Source organism: Lissotriton vulgaris, chromosome 4_1, assembly GCF_964263255.1.
Source record: "Lissotriton vulgaris chromosome 4_1, aLisVul1.2, whole genome shotgun sequence".
NCBI classification, from domain to species: Eukaryota; Metazoa; Chordata; class Amphibia; order Caudata; family Salamandridae; genus Lissotriton; species Lissotriton vulgaris.
Genome location: NC_141691.1, coordinates 1,073,249,341 through 1,073,268,118, shown reverse-complemented (window position 1 = coordinate 1,073,268,118; position 18,778 = coordinate 1,073,249,341). Strand labels below are relative to the sequence as shown.

Sequence of the window (18,778 nt, the reverse complement as noted above, 5' to 3'; positions counted from 1 at the left end):
AGGGCGCGTTAAGCCAGCTGTTTACCACACATGTACCCCTTGAACACCCAGTGAAAGGACACCACACAAGTGTTATGAAAATAAACAGTATATTTATTAAGAATCACAACAGCCCTGTACTCTTTATGAGGACAGGGTACTAAGCACAAACCAAATCTCTTTAGCAAATACTTCAAGTGCACAATTAAAACAAGTGTCCGAGGACACGGAAAGTTTAAGGTCTCGGGCGGACCCGATAAGGCAAGTCGGAAGCGAGGGACTCGGGACCCTAGAGTAAGGAGGCTATGCAGGCACCGAAATGCCGAGTTACCTAGCCACGAGGGCTGCGGCTGCACAAGTCTTACAGGCGTCGGGGTCTTCGCTGACGAGCCAGGAGCCGGAAGAAAAGGAGTTGCTGGCCGGCGACCAGTGCTGAATAGTTCGTAGAGATCCAAGCCTGGATCAGAGAGTGTTGATACCTGAAAGCAGAGGGGACCAAGTTCGTACTACTAGCCAGTAGTCAGAGGGTACCAGGAGGGCACCGGTTGGCCGTCACCTCGACCAGGTGAGTGGGCGACGCTAGGCTCTGCAGTCTCACGGACCAGGAGGCGTTGTCGGCGACCACGGTGGAGGTGCGAGCTGTCCCACGAAGGATGATGCTGTCGGCGTCGCTGGGCCCAGGATGGGGCAACAAGCCTTGGCAAATCTCAGGGCCACGTGGTGGGCCTAAGATGGCGTCTTGAGTGGACCAGGAGGGTCCGGGGTGCTTCTCGAAAAGATGGAAGCAAGGGCCAGTCTGGAGCAACCAGACCGGCGGTGATGATTCTCGGATGTCGTCACAGAAGGACACAAGCCAGCGGCTAGTGACCGGACAACGTGCTGAGCAGCGAGCAGAAGGGCCCCACGCAGATCGTGGAGATGCTGGGAGACTGCACTTCGGAGCTGGAGCGGCTCAGGGTCGGGGCTTCTCGGACCCCAGAGCACTCACCAGAGAGTTACCTCGATGGTCGTGCTGGTTTTAAGAGCGTGCAGGTTCTGATGATGGCCGGTCCCTCGAGGTCTCGTCGCACCCACAGATCACAGCTGAGCTGATGACGTGGGTAGAGGTCAGAGGTGCCAGGGAAGCCGGTTCTCGTCGAGCTGGGCCGTCGGATTCCTTGAGGAAGGACTTACAGCAAACCGCAGAGTTCTTAGTTGGTGCCCGCTGATGCAGGGTGACTACTCCTTAGTCACAAGGGAGAAATCTTGAGAAGAGTCTCGAATGTCCTTTCGTAGAAAGTAGTTCTTGAATCAAAGATGATCTAATTTGGAAGGGTCCCCGCTCCGGTCTTTATTCTAAAGAAAGGGGTGGGTACATGACTAGGTCCTGCCCTAAGGGTGGGACCAGGAAGGGGGGTAGTTACACCCCTTTCCCCTGCCGGACTTTCCCCAGGCCAGGGCTGTCGCCCCTGGAACTGGTTCTAACCGGCAGATGCGTAGTGAGCACCGGGGTGCCACTCCGCAGTCACCTTCTCGCAAAAGCCCTACCTACCCAGAATACACAAACCCTGTCTGGGACGGTGCGAACACCGCCCTCGACAGGAAACCCTTTGTCCAAGCGCTCCTCGCTGGAAGGACTCCCAGCAGCAGGAGGTCAGACTCGTGTCTGTGGTGGCAGCATCCATTTTGTGGAGCTGAGGCTTTCGTTAACTTTAGCCGGGGTTCACAGTTACGTACATGTCGTGTCCCTCTAGAAGGGCGGAATGCTAACCTCGTCGCCAGGGTTGGTGAGAGGGCAGCACCCCGATTCGTATGACACCTTACTCGACATGTCTTGATAACGCGACACCGAAGTTACCGATGTGGTACGCGTTATCCTGGAACAGCCATTGGGTCTTTTCTCCGCAAGCTGCAACCGGCTCGGCTCGGGCCAGAACACAGTTCACACGAGCCCATGCACTCTGCCTTCAGGATTGTCAAGGCCTGCCATAGGAGTGACTGATAGGAACTCGGGTGTCCATTGTATGGTTAGATATAGAGCTACTATATCTAAAGCAAAGGGTGATTACACGACTTCGCCCCAGCTGTCATGCAGCCAGTTGTGTCAAATTTAGGAGGCCAGCCAGGGGTGGCATAATACATTCTGCAGCCCCTGGCGGCCCTGGGTACACCTATGCCCTGAGTTACAGGGTCTGATAAGGTGGCCCAGTACCAATTGGTAAATGCACCTAAGGTACACATCGTAATTTAGAAAGAGAACAGCCAGGCTGTGGGTCTGATTGGCAGGCCCACAGCCAGAGAAAGCCGTAAACCAGTGAAACAAAAGCAAAAAATCTGGGTGATCATAGGATTGCAGACCCTACTCTCCTACAGTGGGCAACAGACCTAGTCTGGTATCTTGGCATATCGGTACACAGGGACCCGCAGGAGGTAATCAGGGCAAATTATGGGGTGGCGGTGTCAAAACTTGAGGACCAGGTTGCTCAGTGGATACAGCTGCCTCTCTCCTTTGCGGATAGAGTAGCACTGATCAAGATGGTGGTGTTGCCCAAGTTTGTATATCTTTTTGTCAACATTCCGATTCCCCTGTTGAGCCATTTTTTTACCACGCTACGTTCCTTGTTGATCACGCTTGCTTGGGGGGTAAGAAGCCTCGCATTGGATGGGAAACTCTGACTAAACCATATGCGCTGGGTGGCTTCTCAGTACCTGATATGCACTTGTACTACTTGTGTGCGCAGGCTCACTTCGCCTCGTATTGGCAGTCGGCTCCACCGTTTACACCGCATGTGGCGGTCGAGAAAGGCGCGGTGCACCCCTTGCCCCTTAAAGCCATGGAAGTAAATCCCCATTTGGTGTATGGAAAAGGCGAGATGGACACGGTGCAGTGCACGGCCCGAGCGTGGGGGGAGCTGGGGAGGAGAGCGGGGCGGCAATGCCCTACCGCAATGCCCTTTTTGCACCATGCTAGTATTTCGGTGACGAGCGAGGCTGGGGCACTTCAGATTTTACACACTGCTGGGTTGCAAAACATGGGGGATGTCTTTATACATAATCAATTCCTTACGCTGCAGGACTTCCTAAAAAACTTGGGGAATGCAGCCATGGCCACGTTCATTTATGCCAGACTTCGGGCAGCAATGCGAGATTTGTATCCATCCTTTCCGGAGGAGCCGCCTGCTCTGAGTGCTTTGCAGCTTCTCTACACGGCCACTAACAGAACTAAGTTGGTCTCTAGGTTATATCAGACCTCACAATTGCACGAGGGCATTGCAGAATCACACTCCAGAGATAGGTGGGACAGTAGCCTTGCACAGCCTCTAACGGATGATGAGTGGGAGGAGAGTTGTACGATGACGGGGAGTTTTGCTATTAATGGCAATTTCAAGCTGATACATTATAAATATCCACATCAGACTTACTACACCCCTGCACAAATATACAGATACGGGCTGAGAGATTCTCATGGCTGTGTGCGCTGTGGTTCAGATGAGGCCGACTTTATGCACTTGGCATGGGCCTGCAGCAGCGTACAGGCCTTCTGGATAGATGTGACAGAGGCATTATCAGCTATGACTGGTGTTACAATCGTGTGTGATCCTAAGGTATGTCTGTTGGGGATAGTTTCCAAAATCCCGGCGGGAGTGCGCAAATTGTTGGTGCTCTCTTTGCAGTTAGCCAAGCGTAGGGTGGCTACATGTTGGGGTGGTCGACCGGCTCCAAAGGTGAAACAATGGTTACAGGAGCTGGCCTATTGCTAGGATCAATTGGTTTGGTATTCAGAGGGGTTACCATCTGCTTCTCGCCCAAGGGACATCTGGGGGCCCTATACGGAATATATGCTGACAAGGTCGGACACGGCCGAAATGCCCGATGATGTATGAAGAACTTGGTACACGCCGCATTGGATAACCATCGTTTGCCATGTAATATAATGTTATGACAATGGTCCTGCTTGTATAGAATGAATTAGCCTTGTGAAATCAACCAATCCATGATTGTCTTATGTAATTGTACCTTAACGATTGACTCATTTATTATCTATGAATGGACTGTTTGCACAAATCCTAGCTGTACTGTACGTTGTTCTGTTTTATGTCAAAATGATAAATAAATATATATAAAAAAAGAAAATCGAGCCCCTGCACAACTTCAGAACCCCAAGCCACATCTGTCCATCTACCCTGTAATGTAAGATCAACATATTTAACCATGGCTCTCCCTGACGTTGCCTTACGCGCCGGACAAAAGAAGGTTTTATATCCTTCCAGAAAAAAGTTATTGTTTGCTGGTTCCCATGTTTCTTGCAAACAAATTATCTGGAAATCCCATATGTAAAGTAACCATTGTGCATTCTTAAATTTAGTGGATAAGCCTGCTATATTCCAGGAAACAATTTTAATTTCTCTCCAGTTCGGCCTTTTTACACTAGCCATAACCTGGATACTATTGGCCAAAGGTACATTCAAATGTAAACCGCTGTCCGCATAGGCATTTACAACCTGTTGAACTCAAATGGTTTGGGCTTCCACTGTCACTGGGATGATCTATTCTCCCCTCCTCCCACAGGACACCCTTCACTTTCTTTTACTTTGCCCATTTTATTTACATCCAAGAAGACATTTTCTGAAGGGTATTTAAAAAAAGGCCAGATTCAAACAAGCACGGGTGGCACTTCTATTTGTAAAATTGTCCCCAGATGCATTTAAACTTTTTTGCATTATTAACTTTTTAAGGGCTGCACTTAAACTAAGGACCACAAGGGAAAGCGTGAACTAAGTCTGTAGATGAGTTGGATTGATGAGGGACAGGTTAGATGTGATGTGTATGTTTTTATTTATATATTGAAATTGTATCATGCAGATCTCAGATTGATGAATTGTTTTTTAAAATTTGTACTGTAACCTCCTTTGATAAATTGTTACTTTAATGGTATTTTTACATGCTGAATAGAGTCAGAGTCAAATACACTTTATTCGATTATTTTAAAATCATAAAAGTATGCTATACATTCGCTTTTGATCATAGCAAACACAAGTTTTTTAAAAAAAATTGATTATAAAAAGTTATTTAAAAACAGGGATTCAATATATACACATCTTGGGTGGTGATCAAGGTAACTATACAACAAATTATTTACAATTTACATGATTTTTGGGACCACTGCGAAGTGTGCAGATCTTGCAAAATTTTACAAAATGTATACATTGAAATTACTACAGTTCTATTTACAGTTCTATTTACAATCGTTTTACATCCATTTTACAACCAGTGGAAGTGTGCAAACCATGCGAGATTCATAAAATAGTTTTTGCTAAAGGTCAGGTGTTACAGGACTATTAGCCTAGAAATGTTTCGGTCAATCGTCAATTCCCATAATATAGGGCAAAAGATGGCCGAAGTCTATTTTGCCTGGACCTAATTGACATTGTCAGGAAATTGGCTACCCCAAACATTACTAGTGGTGACTTCATAAGCTGCAGGAACAATAAAGCCGGTTTAACTTGCATAAACCCTTGATCTTTCAGTATTGGCTTGATAAACTTCTCCCTGCAACTCTTAAAGAAGGGACAAAAGAACACAAAATGCAATAAGTCCTGGTCAGAAAAATCATCACATTTGCAGGGAGCATTCTCGTGAGGCTTACACCACTTATCATATTCACCCAACAGAAAATGAACTTGGTTAAAGCGAAATTTTGTAAGGAGCCACCAATGATATGGTTTATTAACTATCGTCAGGTATGGTTGAATAGATAACGATGTAATCATCATATAGTGAGACCTTACAGTTGGCTTCATTATTTCGCTTGTCTCTCTTTCTGCTTCCCTTTTCTTTATAAAGTGGGTCTTAACCCATCTAATATCTTCTCTTATCAGACCCTCAGGTTTTGTATATAGATCAGGGCGGCCCAGATATCCTGCTGTTGTTTTAATATGTGTTAGCCACCCGATCGCAGCCACATTGTCCCGCCCCATAAAATCCCTAATGATCTTATGATTTAAAGTTAAATCGGGATTAAACCATGTTTTAATCCATGACAAAAGTGGGACCAAGGACAGCGTGTCTTCAATATACCCCATCCCCAATTCCATATGGATTGCGAAAGCTGGAGTAGATTGGGGAAGGCCCATAAGGGATCGCAAGAATATTTTCTCCTCTCTTTGTATATGAGCCATGTTTTTAAAACCCCATATCGAGGCCCCGTACCTGGCAATGGCCAGGGTTTTGACTCTATAGATGGACAATATAGCCTCGGCCGGTTTGCCACCTAGTCGTTTTGCAAAACCCAGGATAGCGGCCGCCGATCTCTTTACTGCCGCTGCTTTGCTCGAAATTTGTGGTGCCCACGTCCCTTTCTCATCAAACACCACTCCTAGGTAGGTGAAAACTTTGGCTTTGGAAAGCACAGAGCCATTACAGGAGAGGGTTTTAATACTATTCTTGCTTTTGCCCACTGCCATTACATGTGATTTCTCTATATTTACCAATAGATCCAGGTCTTGCATGAAAGCCCCAAAGGCATTTAGTAGATGTTGTAAGCCATTTGGGGTTCTCGACAACAATACCATATGACCGGCATATAATAGGACCGGCATCAAGGAGCCGCCCATGCGCTGTACATCAATAGAAGCCGCTTCCAGGGACTTTCCTAATGAATTAATGTATAAGGAGAAAAGCATGGGGCCCACGTCTCTTTCTCATCATACACCACTCCTAGGTAGGTGAAAACCTTGGCTTTGGAAAGCACAGAGCCATTACAGGAGAGGGTTTTAATACTATTCTTGCTTTTGCCCACTGCCATTACATGTGATTTCCCTATATTTACCAATAGATCCAGGTCTTGCATGAAAGCCCCAAAGGCATTTAGTAGATGTTGTAAGCCATTTGGAGTTCTCGACAACAATACCGTATGATCGGCATATAATAGGACCGGCATCAAGGAGCCACCCATGCACGGTACATCAATAGAAGCCGCTTCCAGGGACTTTCCTAATGAATTAATGTATAAGGAGAAAAGCATGGGGGCCAAGATGCACCCTTGGCGCACCCCCCTTCCAGATTTAAAAAATGCGGTACAGTTTCCCTCTTGAGACATGCAAATAGTCACCCTCCGGTCACTATGGAGTTGTGCCAAAAAATTCACAAGTGCTCGGTCCAGTCCCCTTTCAAGGAGTATTGTCCACAGTTTTGACCTATTAACTAGATCAAAGGCTGTGGACAAGTCCATGAATGCCAGGTACATCATCCCCTTTGATGCTACTGTATATTTGCTCAGAGTAAGATGTAAATTTAGGCATTGATCTTCTGTGCCCCTACAAGATCGAAAGCCATACTGAGCCTCACACAGAATATCTTTATTAGTGGCCCAGGCTGAGATTCTTTCTAGGATAACCTTACCTCGGATTTTAAAAGAAAAATCTAACAAAGATATGGGCCTATAGCATCTTGGGTCCCCCCTTTGACCCTTCTTAAATATGGGGATTATAATGGATTGTGACCAGGATGTTGGGGCTCTTGTCTTATCTATACTAACTACATTAAAGACATTAGTGAGGACCACTGACCACATGCCCGAGTTTGCTTTAAACATGTCGGCTGGTACGCCATCCGGGCCAGGGGCCTTCTGGCCCGCCGTGTCCTCAATTGCCTTCTGTACCTCCTTTATAGAAAATCTAGGTAGAATCTCCTGCGTGTCAATGACAATTGGGTCTATGGAGCCTAGCTCAAGATTACTGCCATAGATTTTTTGAAAATGGTCCAGCCAGTCCTGTTCGGGGATATTTACCTCTAGTGGCGCATTTTCTTTCCCATTAAATAAGGGGGTATTAACAATAGTCTAGAATTTAGCGCTATCCCTCAGGGTAGCCTTCTCATACAAGTCATCCCATGCCTGTCTTTTTATTTCGTTTTTTCTCCTTAAAGTATTCAAATTATACTTTTTCCTAAGCCTGGCCACCTCCAGTCTATCTCGGGGTATCTTTTTCAATGCTTAATTCTCTATGGGATTTGGAGCATTAATTATCAAACCACCCCTTTACATTTTTCTCTCTGTTTTTCGATTTGCATTTTAAATCATCCGCTACTTGGCGGCAGATGGTTTCGAATGACAAAATTATATTCCCCTCAAATTTAAGTGGTTCCCTACAGATGTTAATTTCTTTATCCATTTTTTGGTTTAGGGAATAAAAGAAATCCTCTGGGATGATTTTGCTGAATAAAGAATGTTAACTAACTACTCCCAATAGCAGTGGTCCTAGAATATCGGCATATGTTTTATAAAATTCATGGGGGAAGCCACCTGGCCTGGGACCTTTCCATAAGGTAGCGCGAGCATTGTGCCTTTCACTTCCCCCAATGTAATAGGTGTATCTAGTTCCCTGCGCTGTTCAGGTGTGAGTTTGGGTAAGGTGAGACTATCCAGAAAGGAATGTATGTCTGTGTCAGAGGCGCTCAGGGCAAATGTATATAAGCAAGTGAAGTGCATGGTCAATTCACTGTGAATCTCACGCTGCGGGTACTTAAGTCCACCATCCAGGGACCGAAGCACAGTAATGAGGCTTGTGGACTGATCCCGCCTGATCAACCAGGCCAACAAAGCCCCACAAAGCCCCAGACAGATCAGCTTTATCGTGTGCTGATGCTGAATGCGCTGTATAATTTAAAAACTGCTGATGTCTTAGCAGTTCTGTGTTCCTTTACGCGCTTTTGATAGTGCCACCGAGTCTGGGGGGACAACAATTGCTCAAGATTCTAAGCTTAGTAAATCCTTTTCCACTGCAAACAGCTCAGATTTCACTTGCCTCTTCAAACCACAGCCCAACCTCAAGCATCTCCCACGTATCGTGACCTGCATGGTTGCCCATGCCACCATCCTGGATGAGGCCTTCCCTGTGTTGTCTGTGAAGTACTCACTAAGGGCCTCCCCTATAGCGTCTTTGAATAGCTGGTCCTCCACCGTAGACGTTGAAGCCGCCACCTAGGGATATTAGGAGTTCCATTCTCCCAACTCAGTATAACATAATGTGGATTGTGGTCGGAATGTGTGCGACCCCGGTAATCCACCCTGTCACGTAGGAAAGTAATGAAGGTGAATTGAGAAATCTGTCCAGCCAAACGTGCAAATCATGTGGTATTGAGTGAAATGAGTTTATCTGCGCTACAGGGTACCGATGTCTCCAGACATCAACCAGATCCAACCCACACACCCAAGCATTCAGGATCGCAGAATTGGTTGTGGCCGCTGTGTTTCTAGGGGGGGAAGGATCTATCAAACCCTGTATTCATGACACTATTGAAATCCCCTCCAATGAGCCACGGCATGTTGCACCATTTAGTTAATATTTGGGAGAGCGATCTAAGAAACTGATCTTGTTCAGTATTAGGGACATATATGTTACCTTAAAGGATATAACGCCCGTCTAACCTACCCTTTAAGAACACATATCTGCTGTCTTTATCAACAAGTACCTCCTCCACAGTAAAAGGTCCAGGTTAGTGCCCTTGTGCATATAATGAGTAATCAGTAGCATATACTTTACCCCTCCATTTCCTCTGCAGCCTGAGCACTTCAGCACTGTTTAAATCTGTCTCTTGAAAAAGAGCAATTTGTATGTTATGTCTCTTAAGATATGAGTAGGTGGCATATCTATGAGAAGGTGTGCGGAGGCCCCTCACATTCCAGGTAAGTATTGTATGGTCTGTCATGACACTGCAATGTATCATTGGGGTGTGGCCCAGCCTGTGCATGTAGTTAGGTGTGTGATGTGAGAGAGCCCCGTGTCCTTGCTTGCTCCGCCCAAAAAGACCTCCGTAACTAAAGAGGAAAGTGAAAACGCCAACATGACAATAGGGAAACTTTACCGGGCGGACCCCATGAACAAGGGGTGCTGACTAAACACTGACAAATTGGAAACTATCCGTAAAACCAACTGATTCCCTGTAGTAGGGAGAGCGTAGAGGGGTGTGTAACCATGCAAGGTATACCACTGTGTGATCCCCAAATGACTCATAATTATACATATAGATTTGCAGACAGCTGAAATAACCTGGGAACATCCTTTTTAAGCCTGAATGCAATGATAGCTGTGTAAACCCTCCCTGTACATAGCTGACATCATAGCAATATCAATACCAAGTATCTCTGGGGTGCAGTTCTGCACAGGTTTGCGATGCTAGCACCCCAGCTGGAACTAGAACCCAGCAATTATACAATACCATCAGAATTCTGCGGCTTGACATCAGGCATATGCAGTGACACCACATCTAACAGTCCCACAGCCGATGAGCCATAGTCCTCCGAAGAACAAGACAGGGTTCCTTTCTTACTGAACGACTCTGTAGCCTCCACTATCCATCCTGCCTCACGGACTGCTGCTTGTTGTTTATGTCTAATTTGGTCTTGACCAGGCGCCGCCGAGAGGCCCGGGCCATGCCCACTGAACCTTCGTCGATTCTGTGTTCTGCTCATCTCGCCTCTCCTGGTGGTCGATGTACCTGTAGGTCTGGGACCTGAAAACTGGCCTGTGGTTTCAAGCCAGTCCCAGGTTTCTTGTAGGGTTGTTGTAGAGGATTTTAGGACCCTAATGTAAATTTCCCGAATCATGCCCATATATAGGTATAAATCTCCCTATCCTTAGATAGGCATAGAAATCATAACCATATTTAGACTTAGCCCATAAATCCAAATACGGCATGGCTACTTCCACTAGTTCCGAAAATCCACAACGATTTCTTGGAAAAACCTGCCTTCAGCAGCCAGGGACTTCCCCTTGCTTGAATATTGATTTATCCAAAAACTCATGGAGTTTTCAAAGAACTGAGTCTTTGATGACGTTATTATGTCAAACCTTACTTCAAACTCGGCACCTTCAAGGTATAAATATGCCCACACTTGCCCAGGCAAACATACAGTGTTTGGAGCAGTTCGACTATCTACCTACACGACACAGCTCGCCGCAGCAAGTGCCGAAGGAAGCCGACCCTCCAGCAGACACTCTGAGAGAGACGCTGTCTTTTCTCTTGCCGAGAAATCCAGCTCCAGTGTTTCCAAGCTACCCTTGCGGGTTGTTGGGAAATCGAGTCCTCAGAGGGAGAGATACCAGACCTCCTACATTCTGAACCAAGGTACGGAGCTGATTAGACCCTTAGAGAATTCTTGGATAGATTCTTGGCAAAGAATACTGAAACTAAGCTACACCTCACTTACTTTTTCCCTTGCACTAGACCTAGGTTAGGTACACCGGGGTCGGCGTATTTTAGAAGCACCAGTTGAGTACTTTTTAGTCATTATTTTTATTACTGTATGTATCTTGTATGTTTTAGGCAATTTATGGCTTAAGAAACCATATCATGCTTTTACAGTATTATTTTCTAATACTCTTCGTACTGTACGCATTGTACTTTGCAACCAGCATTACGATTGTAGCAGTTTCTTCTGCATGAGAAAGAAGACTGTTCAATAAATACTTTTATTGAAAACGCCCGTCTCTCTATTTCTCTGCACCTCTGGTGAAACGAAGCATGCTCGATTGACTGAGTGAAATATCTATCTATTGTGTCCGCGACTCTAGAGATACATTTCTTATTCTTGGTAAACAAAGATGTCATGTTTTAAGCGGTTGTCAGAAACGTATCCCTTCTTGTTTATTCGAGAAAGTTTCTAGTGACCTCTGAGTTAGCTGGCACTCACAATTAAGTCTAATATATTCGATAGAGACCTAGTAGACATCAGTCCTATGTCAATTCTATAGGATATATTATTCCAATACTCAGAGCCTATTGGGAATATAGGAACTACACTACATGGTGCCCAATGTTTGGTAAGGTGATAATTTAACGCTAGAATCTGAAAGAGACACGTTAGTGATAGATTCCTTACCTTAGAATATCCCCAGGCGTCAGACTGGATCCGGAAAGTTTTGCGTAGCAGTACCCTTGCGCGTCAGTAGGCGTCGTCTGCGGCTCCGCGTCCGTCGTCGGCGTCGTGGGCGCCGTGATGACGTTGTCATAGTACTTAGACGCCGCCTCCACGTGCTGACGTCAGTTCTTCTTTTTTCCGCGCCAGCCAGCGCAGATCTGGATAGAGCAGTTCCCTAGTCACTTTTTGACTAAACTTTTGTGATCTTTTGATCCGATTTCGAAGTCTTACGACTCCGACGGTGCCGTTAGGGATGCCCGGATTCAAGCATTGCGACAAGTGCGACCGCACCATGTCGGTCACGGATCCCCACCGCTTGTGTCTGATATGTTTGGGCGTCGACCATGACGACGAGGCCTGCTCCGACTGTCGGGCCCTGTCGAGGAAGGCCAGGTGGGGAGCGGTCCCGCAGGCGACTCGAGATCCGCCAGTCGGCCCCGCGCCGTGTGAGGTCCCGGTTCCGGTCCCACGGGAGGTCGAGGGACAGGTCGCGGGGACGGAGCCATCACAGCTCCAGGAGTCGGCGCCACTCCTCCGGGTCCAAGTCGTCAGGTAAGAAGCACAAGAAGTCGAAGAGACATCATCGCTCTTCTGACTCCCCCCGACGCTCGCACGACGCAGCCGGGGGTTCGGGTGACACCGCCCACGCGGGTCCTCGAGAGTCGCGGGCGCCGCGTTCGGCCCCATACCCCCCGGTCCCTGGGCTGAACGCGACGCCGGAGGAGATCGAGCGTTTCCTCATGGCCATGAGGTCCCTTTCTCCTCCGACGGGTTCCGCGGCGCCTTCGGGCCCAGTGATCCCGTCTGGGGGCCCTAGTGGGTCGGGGGCTACGACCCCGACGCCGTCGGGTGCTTCGGCCTCGACGCCGCCGGCGCCTTCGGGCCCGGCGCCGCAGGGCTCCATGATCCCGACACCGCCGGTGCCCTCGGGCCCGGCGCCGCAGGGTGCAGCAGTCCCGGCGTCGTCGGTGCCTTCGGGCTCGGCACCGCAGGGCACCGCTGGACCCTCCTCGGGCGATGGATCGTCACCGGTGGACCTTACGACCCCCCCGGCGTCGGTCCGTGTGGTGTCCCCTCCGGCGTCGTCCTCGGGCGGCGCCGTCCCCGATGCCTCCTCTCAATCGGTTCCGACGTCGGGACGACGCCGTTCGGAGATTTTCATTTCTATGAACCGTCCGCATTCACTTATGACCCTAAATCTCAGGAGATGGGGGAAGAGGAGTATTGGGAGGGGTCTGAGGACCCTCTGACAAGGGAGTGTCAGTCTAACATGGACTGGACAGGAGACCTTGGGGAGGCCAGTGGCCTGGAAACCTCTCCAGAAACTGGATTTGTCTCTCCTCCTACCGTGGCTTCGGAGGAGGGCGCTACTTATGGTGTGGTGTTGATGAGGGCTGCTAAGGCCTTGGGCCTTGAGCTCCCCGTCGCGGCCGTGAGGACTAACCTCCTCACTGAGGTCCTTAAGCCGCAGTCATGCTCCATGGAGCCTCTGCTGCCGTTTAATGAGGCCTTGACGGACGTTCTTTTGGGCACTTGGTCCAGGCCCGCTACAGGTTCGCCTGTAGATAGGAACGTGGCCAGACGCCACCGCCCGGCCCCGGGCGACCCATGTTTCCAGTCCACCCACCCCTCCCCCGAGAGTCTGGTTATCCAGGCCTCTAACTCCCAGACCGCATTCCCGACGGCTCCCCCCGATCGGGAATCCAAGAGGTACGAGGCCTATGGCAAAAAGGTGTTCTCGTCCCTTAGCTTGGGACTGCGGTCTTCCAACACCGCATGCCTCTTGGGCCGTTACACCCACTCTCTGTGGGAAACGGTGGCGGAAGTGCTGCCAGAGTGTCCGTTGGAGGTACGGGCCAAACTCGGCCAAGCCCTTGTGGAGGGTCGGGACGCAGCAAAGTATTCAATCAGGTGCGGACTGGATACTACTGACTCGCTGGGCAGAGCGATGGCTACGACGGTGGCGATACGACGCCACGCCTGGCTGAGATCCGCCAACTTCTCGGCAGACGTCCAGAATACACTCATGGACATGCCGTTCGATGGCCGTCGCCTCTATGGCGACAAGGCAGACCACGCGCTTGAGCGCTTTAAGGACTCCAGGGCTATGGCCAAGTCTTTGGGCCTCTCGGCCCGCGCCAGCAAATGGGTGCCTTTCGCTCCTTTCGTGGCCAAGGAAGGGGCGCCCCCACACGTGCCACCAGCCACTCGCCGCAAACTGTCGTCCAGCGCGGCAGCGGCCGTGGAAACCGCCGTGGAGGCGGTCAGGGGAACAAGCGGAGCCAGTCCACACCTGCCCCCGCAGCACCCGCCTCTAAACCCTCCTAGTCCGTGCTTTTCGGCCCATGTGACGCCGGTGGCAGGTAGGGTTCGCCATCACCACTCTCACTGGTGCACAGTCACTTCGGACAGGCGGGTGCTGCAGATCGTCCGAAGGGGCTACTCCCTCCCCTTCGAGACGACCCCTCAAGCCATGCCACCGCAACCCCACCGCGTATCGGGGGATCATTTGCGGCTCCTGCAGGAGGAAGTTACGGCCCTCTTGGCCAAGGGGGCTATAGAGCGCGTTCCTGGGCCAGAAGTAGGTCGTGGTTGCTACTCCCACTACTTCCTGGTACCCAAGAAGGGCACAGGGGACCTACGCCCTATCTTGGATCTGGGGAACGTCAACGGCTTCCTCCGGAATGAGAAGTTCAAAATGCTGACACTGGCTCAGGTCTTGGCTGCCCTAGACCCAGGAGACTGGATGGTAGCGTTGGACTTGCAGGACGCATATTTCCACATCCCCGTCTTGCCGGCCCACCGGCGTTACCTGCGGTTCACGGTAGGCCTCGAGCACTTTCAGTTTACCGTGCTCCCCTTCGGCCTTACCAGCGCCCCACGGGTGTTCACGAAGGTGATGGCGGTGGTCGCAGCTCACCTGCGCAGGTTAGGGGTATCAGTCTTCCCCTACCTAGACGACTGGTTGTTGAAGGCGGGCTCGCCCCAGGCAGTCGTCAGCCACCTCCAGACTACGGCGGATCTCCTGCACCGGCTGGGATTTTCCATCAATGTGCCGAAGTCACACCTGTGCCCCTCTCAGAAGCTCCTTTTCATCGGAGCGGTTCTCGACCCGGCGCAGTTTTGGGTCTACCCGCCCGAACAGCGGGTCTGGGATATACAGGCTCTGATTCCGGTCTTCCGGCCGTTATCCCGGGTTTCGGTCAGGTTGACGCTGCGGCTTCTGGGGCTGATGGCCTCCTGCATCCTTCTGGTGCATCACGCGCGGTGGCGGATGCGGGCTCTGCAGTGGGACCTGAAGTTTCAGTGGGCCCAGCACCGGGGCAACCTGTCCGACCATGTCCTGGTTTCGGAGGGCACTGCGAGACAGCTGCAGTGGTGGCTCACGGACCGCGATTGGGTCAACGGCAGATCCCTCTCCCTTCCCCAACCGGAGCACGTAGTTGTGACGGACGCGTCCCTCCAGGGCTGGGGAGGCCTCTTGGGAGAGGCAGACATCAGAGGACTCTGGTCTCCGGCGGAGTCCGGCTCCATATCAATCTGTTGGAGCTGCGGGCGATTCGTCTGGCACTGAAAGCATTCCTCCCGTCTGTCCGAGGGAGTGCAGTGCAGCTGTTCACGGACAACACCACCGCCATGTGGTACTGCAACAAACAGGGCGGGGTGGGGTCGTGGACCCTTTGCCAGGAGGCTCTGCGTCTCTGGCAATGGCTGGAACATCAGGGCGTGACTCTGGTGGTTCAACACCTGGCAGGTTCTCTGAACGCCAGGGCGGACGAACTCAGCCGTCGGTGCTCGATGGATCACGAATGGCGTCTGCACTCAGACGTGGCGCAAGGCCTCTTTCTGCGATGGGGAGAGCCTTGGTTAGATCTATTCGCCACCGAAGAGAACACGCAATGTCATCAGTTCTGCGCGTTGGAATTTCCAAGGCGGCACTCGCTCGGAGATGCTTTTCGTCGCGAGTGGAGCTGCGGTCTTTTGTACGCCTTCCCGCCTATACCTCTTCTGCCCAGAGTGCTGAAGAAGATCAAGCGCGACCGGGCACAAGTCATCCTTGTGGCTCCGGACTGGGCACAAAGGTACTGGTATCCCGAGCTACTCAGCATGTCAGTCGATCCCCCGATTCGTCTGCCTCTTCAGGAGGACCTTCTGTCGCAGCAGCAGGGGACGGTCCTCCACCCGAACATGTCCAGTCTCCACCTCCATGCTTGGAGATTGAGCGGCGACAGTTGAGGCCATTTGACTTGCCTCCTGAGGTTTGCAACATCATTCTGGCAGCCAGGCGTCCCTCCACAAAGACGGTATACGCCTGCAGGTGGAACAGATTTGTGGCATGGTGCACAGCAAAGGCTGTGGATCCCCTCAATGCCCCTCTCTCTGAGGTTCTTCTATTCCTTCTTTCTCTTGCCCAGCAGGGCTCTGCTCTGGGCACTATCAAGGGCTATCTTTCGGCTCTTTCAGTCTTTCTGAGGCTGCCTGACCAACCTTCTTTGTTCAAGTCCCCTATTGTAAATCGTTTCCTGAAGGGCATCACTCATACCTTTCCTCCTGTTCCCTTCGTGATGCCTCAGTGGGACTTGAATCTGGTTCTAACGTTTCTGATGTGCGCTCCCTTTGAGCCACTTCACAACTGTCCTCTTCGCCTTCTTTCTTTGAAGACTGCCTTCCTGGTAGCCATCACCTCTGCCAGGAGAGTGAGTGAGCTCCAGGCCCTCTCTTGTAAGCCTCCTTTCCTTTTAGTCCATCCGGACAAGGTTGTTTTGAGGACTAGGCCCTCCTTCTTGCCTAAGGTGGTCACGGCCTTCCACATTGGGCAGTCCATCACATTGCCCACCTTCTTTCCGCCTCCGCACCCCTCGAGAGAGGAGGAGAGGCTCCACCGTCTGGACCCAAAACGTGCGCTCTCGTTCTATCTGGATCGCACACGCCAGTTCCGGGTGGATGATCAACTCTTTGTTGGGTACGCGGGCGCTAAGAAAGGTAAAGCGGTGCACAAGAGGACCATCTCTCGATGGATTATCATGTGCATCCAGGCGTGTTACTCCTTGGCTAAGAAGGAACCCCCTGTTGGGCTGAGGGCTCATTCCACTCGAGCCACGGCCACTACAACTGCCTTGGGCCGAGGTGTGCCCTTGCAGGACATTTGCCAGGCAGCTACGTGGGCCTCGTTGCAAACGTTTGCAAGGCACTACTGCCTGGACAGTCAAGTCTGGAGGGATGTCTACTTTGGCGGCTCCATTCTCCAGGACTTTCTGGTGTAAATATTGGTTCGCAGACCCACCACCACGGGGATGGTATTGCTGGGGTATCTATTCTAAGGTAAGGAATCTATCACTAACGTGTCTCTTTCAGATGCACAAGTTACTACTTGTGTAACGATATATCTGTAAGAGACATTAGTTAGTGATAGATTCCTTACCGACCCACCCATCCTCCCCGTTCTGCGCACCGATATCTAGGGTTAAGGTCATCCCCTTTCAGGGCCCTAGTTTCTTGGCACCAGTGTCGGTTTTTGTCATGGCTCTGCGCTTCTGGCGCGGAAAAGCTGTGGCTAAGATCTGACGTCAGCATGCGGAGGCGGCGTCTAAGTACTCCGACGACGTCATCACGTTGCCCACGACGCCGACGACGGGCGCGGAGCCGCAGACGACGCCTACCGACGCGCAAGGGTACTGCTACACAAAACTTTCCGGATCCAGTCTGACGCCTGGGGATATTCTAAGGTAAGGAATCTATCACTAACTAATGTCTCTTACAGATATATCGTTACACAAGCAGTAACTTGTGCTACTAGAGTAACTCAGTCGTGCTTTTCACACAGACCCCTTTTTCCCGTAAATATACTCCAATAGACGTCTAGAGTGGGTGAAAGGATGTAATATCTGCCAAAATTAAATAGGACGAAAAACTCCTATATATTAGTTATTGGTTTGTCCAACGTTGAAGGATACAGTGTTCCAAAATATTGTGCACCTTATCTTTGTTTCCTTGAAAGTTGCTCGGCAAACTTTCAGTCAACAAAATGACGGAGAGTGACGAAGGATTGGCTAGAGCTGCAGCAGCAGCAATTGAACAAAACCTATACACTACAGGCTTTAATGAGAATGACCCGGGGGCTATACTAAACCCGGCAAATGTAAGAAAAACTATAACTTACAAACTTATAAATAATGGAGTATCGTCGAGAGGTGGTAAAGTAATATTTGTAATAGAGGCACATGAATATCGGCAGACAGAGGTATTCTATTCATGGATTCTGTTTCCAGCAGCAAACCCAGTAACATGTGAGTTCCACTACAACAAAGTGAAGGAACTTCCAGTGGAATACATTCCTTTCGAGGACATTGAAATTCCATTAACATACCAAGAGCATCAGCTCTGGTTTAAAGGCGCCCTACAACATCAAAATCACATTACCAGGCTCGGTCCACTAGGTAGACCAGGAGCTACATGGCCGGTACTAGCCAGCTATACACCACATCCTGACATTGAACAAATGACAGGTCCAGAACTGTTAGCTCAGCTAAAACAGTTAATTAAAATACACAGACAATTGGTTCAATATGTCATGCGGACTTTAACACCTTGGCTGCTAGGGATATTTTCCTCCGGTGCTGAATTGTTATAGAGCCCATAGTTCATGACGAGCTCAGCTCGTCATCAGCACAGCTCCACTGTGCCTCATGACGAGCTGAGCTCGTCATGAGCATTGAAGGGGTTAACAGTCCAACCTACTGTAAGGATTCCGCAGCACATCCCTCACCAAGGGAACACAAACAAAATTACACCACACACTATACAATCAGCCATTGGTAAGTTGCCCGCAAAAAGGGAACAAATTCCGTTTTGGTTAGCCCAAAAAATTACTCCGATAGAGACAGTTTTTCCCGATAGTGC

At 49.9% G+C, this 18,778-nt stretch overlaps 1 protein-coding gene across 1 annotated transcript in view; it reads left to right on the top strand.

Annotated features, from left to right (window-relative positions):
• DNAH5 (dynein axonemal heavy chain 5) overlaps window positions 1-18,778 on the top strand; it is a 5,605,957-nt gene that overhangs the window by 3,594,674 nt on the left and 1,992,505 nt on the right. The gene's annotated exons all lie outside the window — the stretch shown is intronic.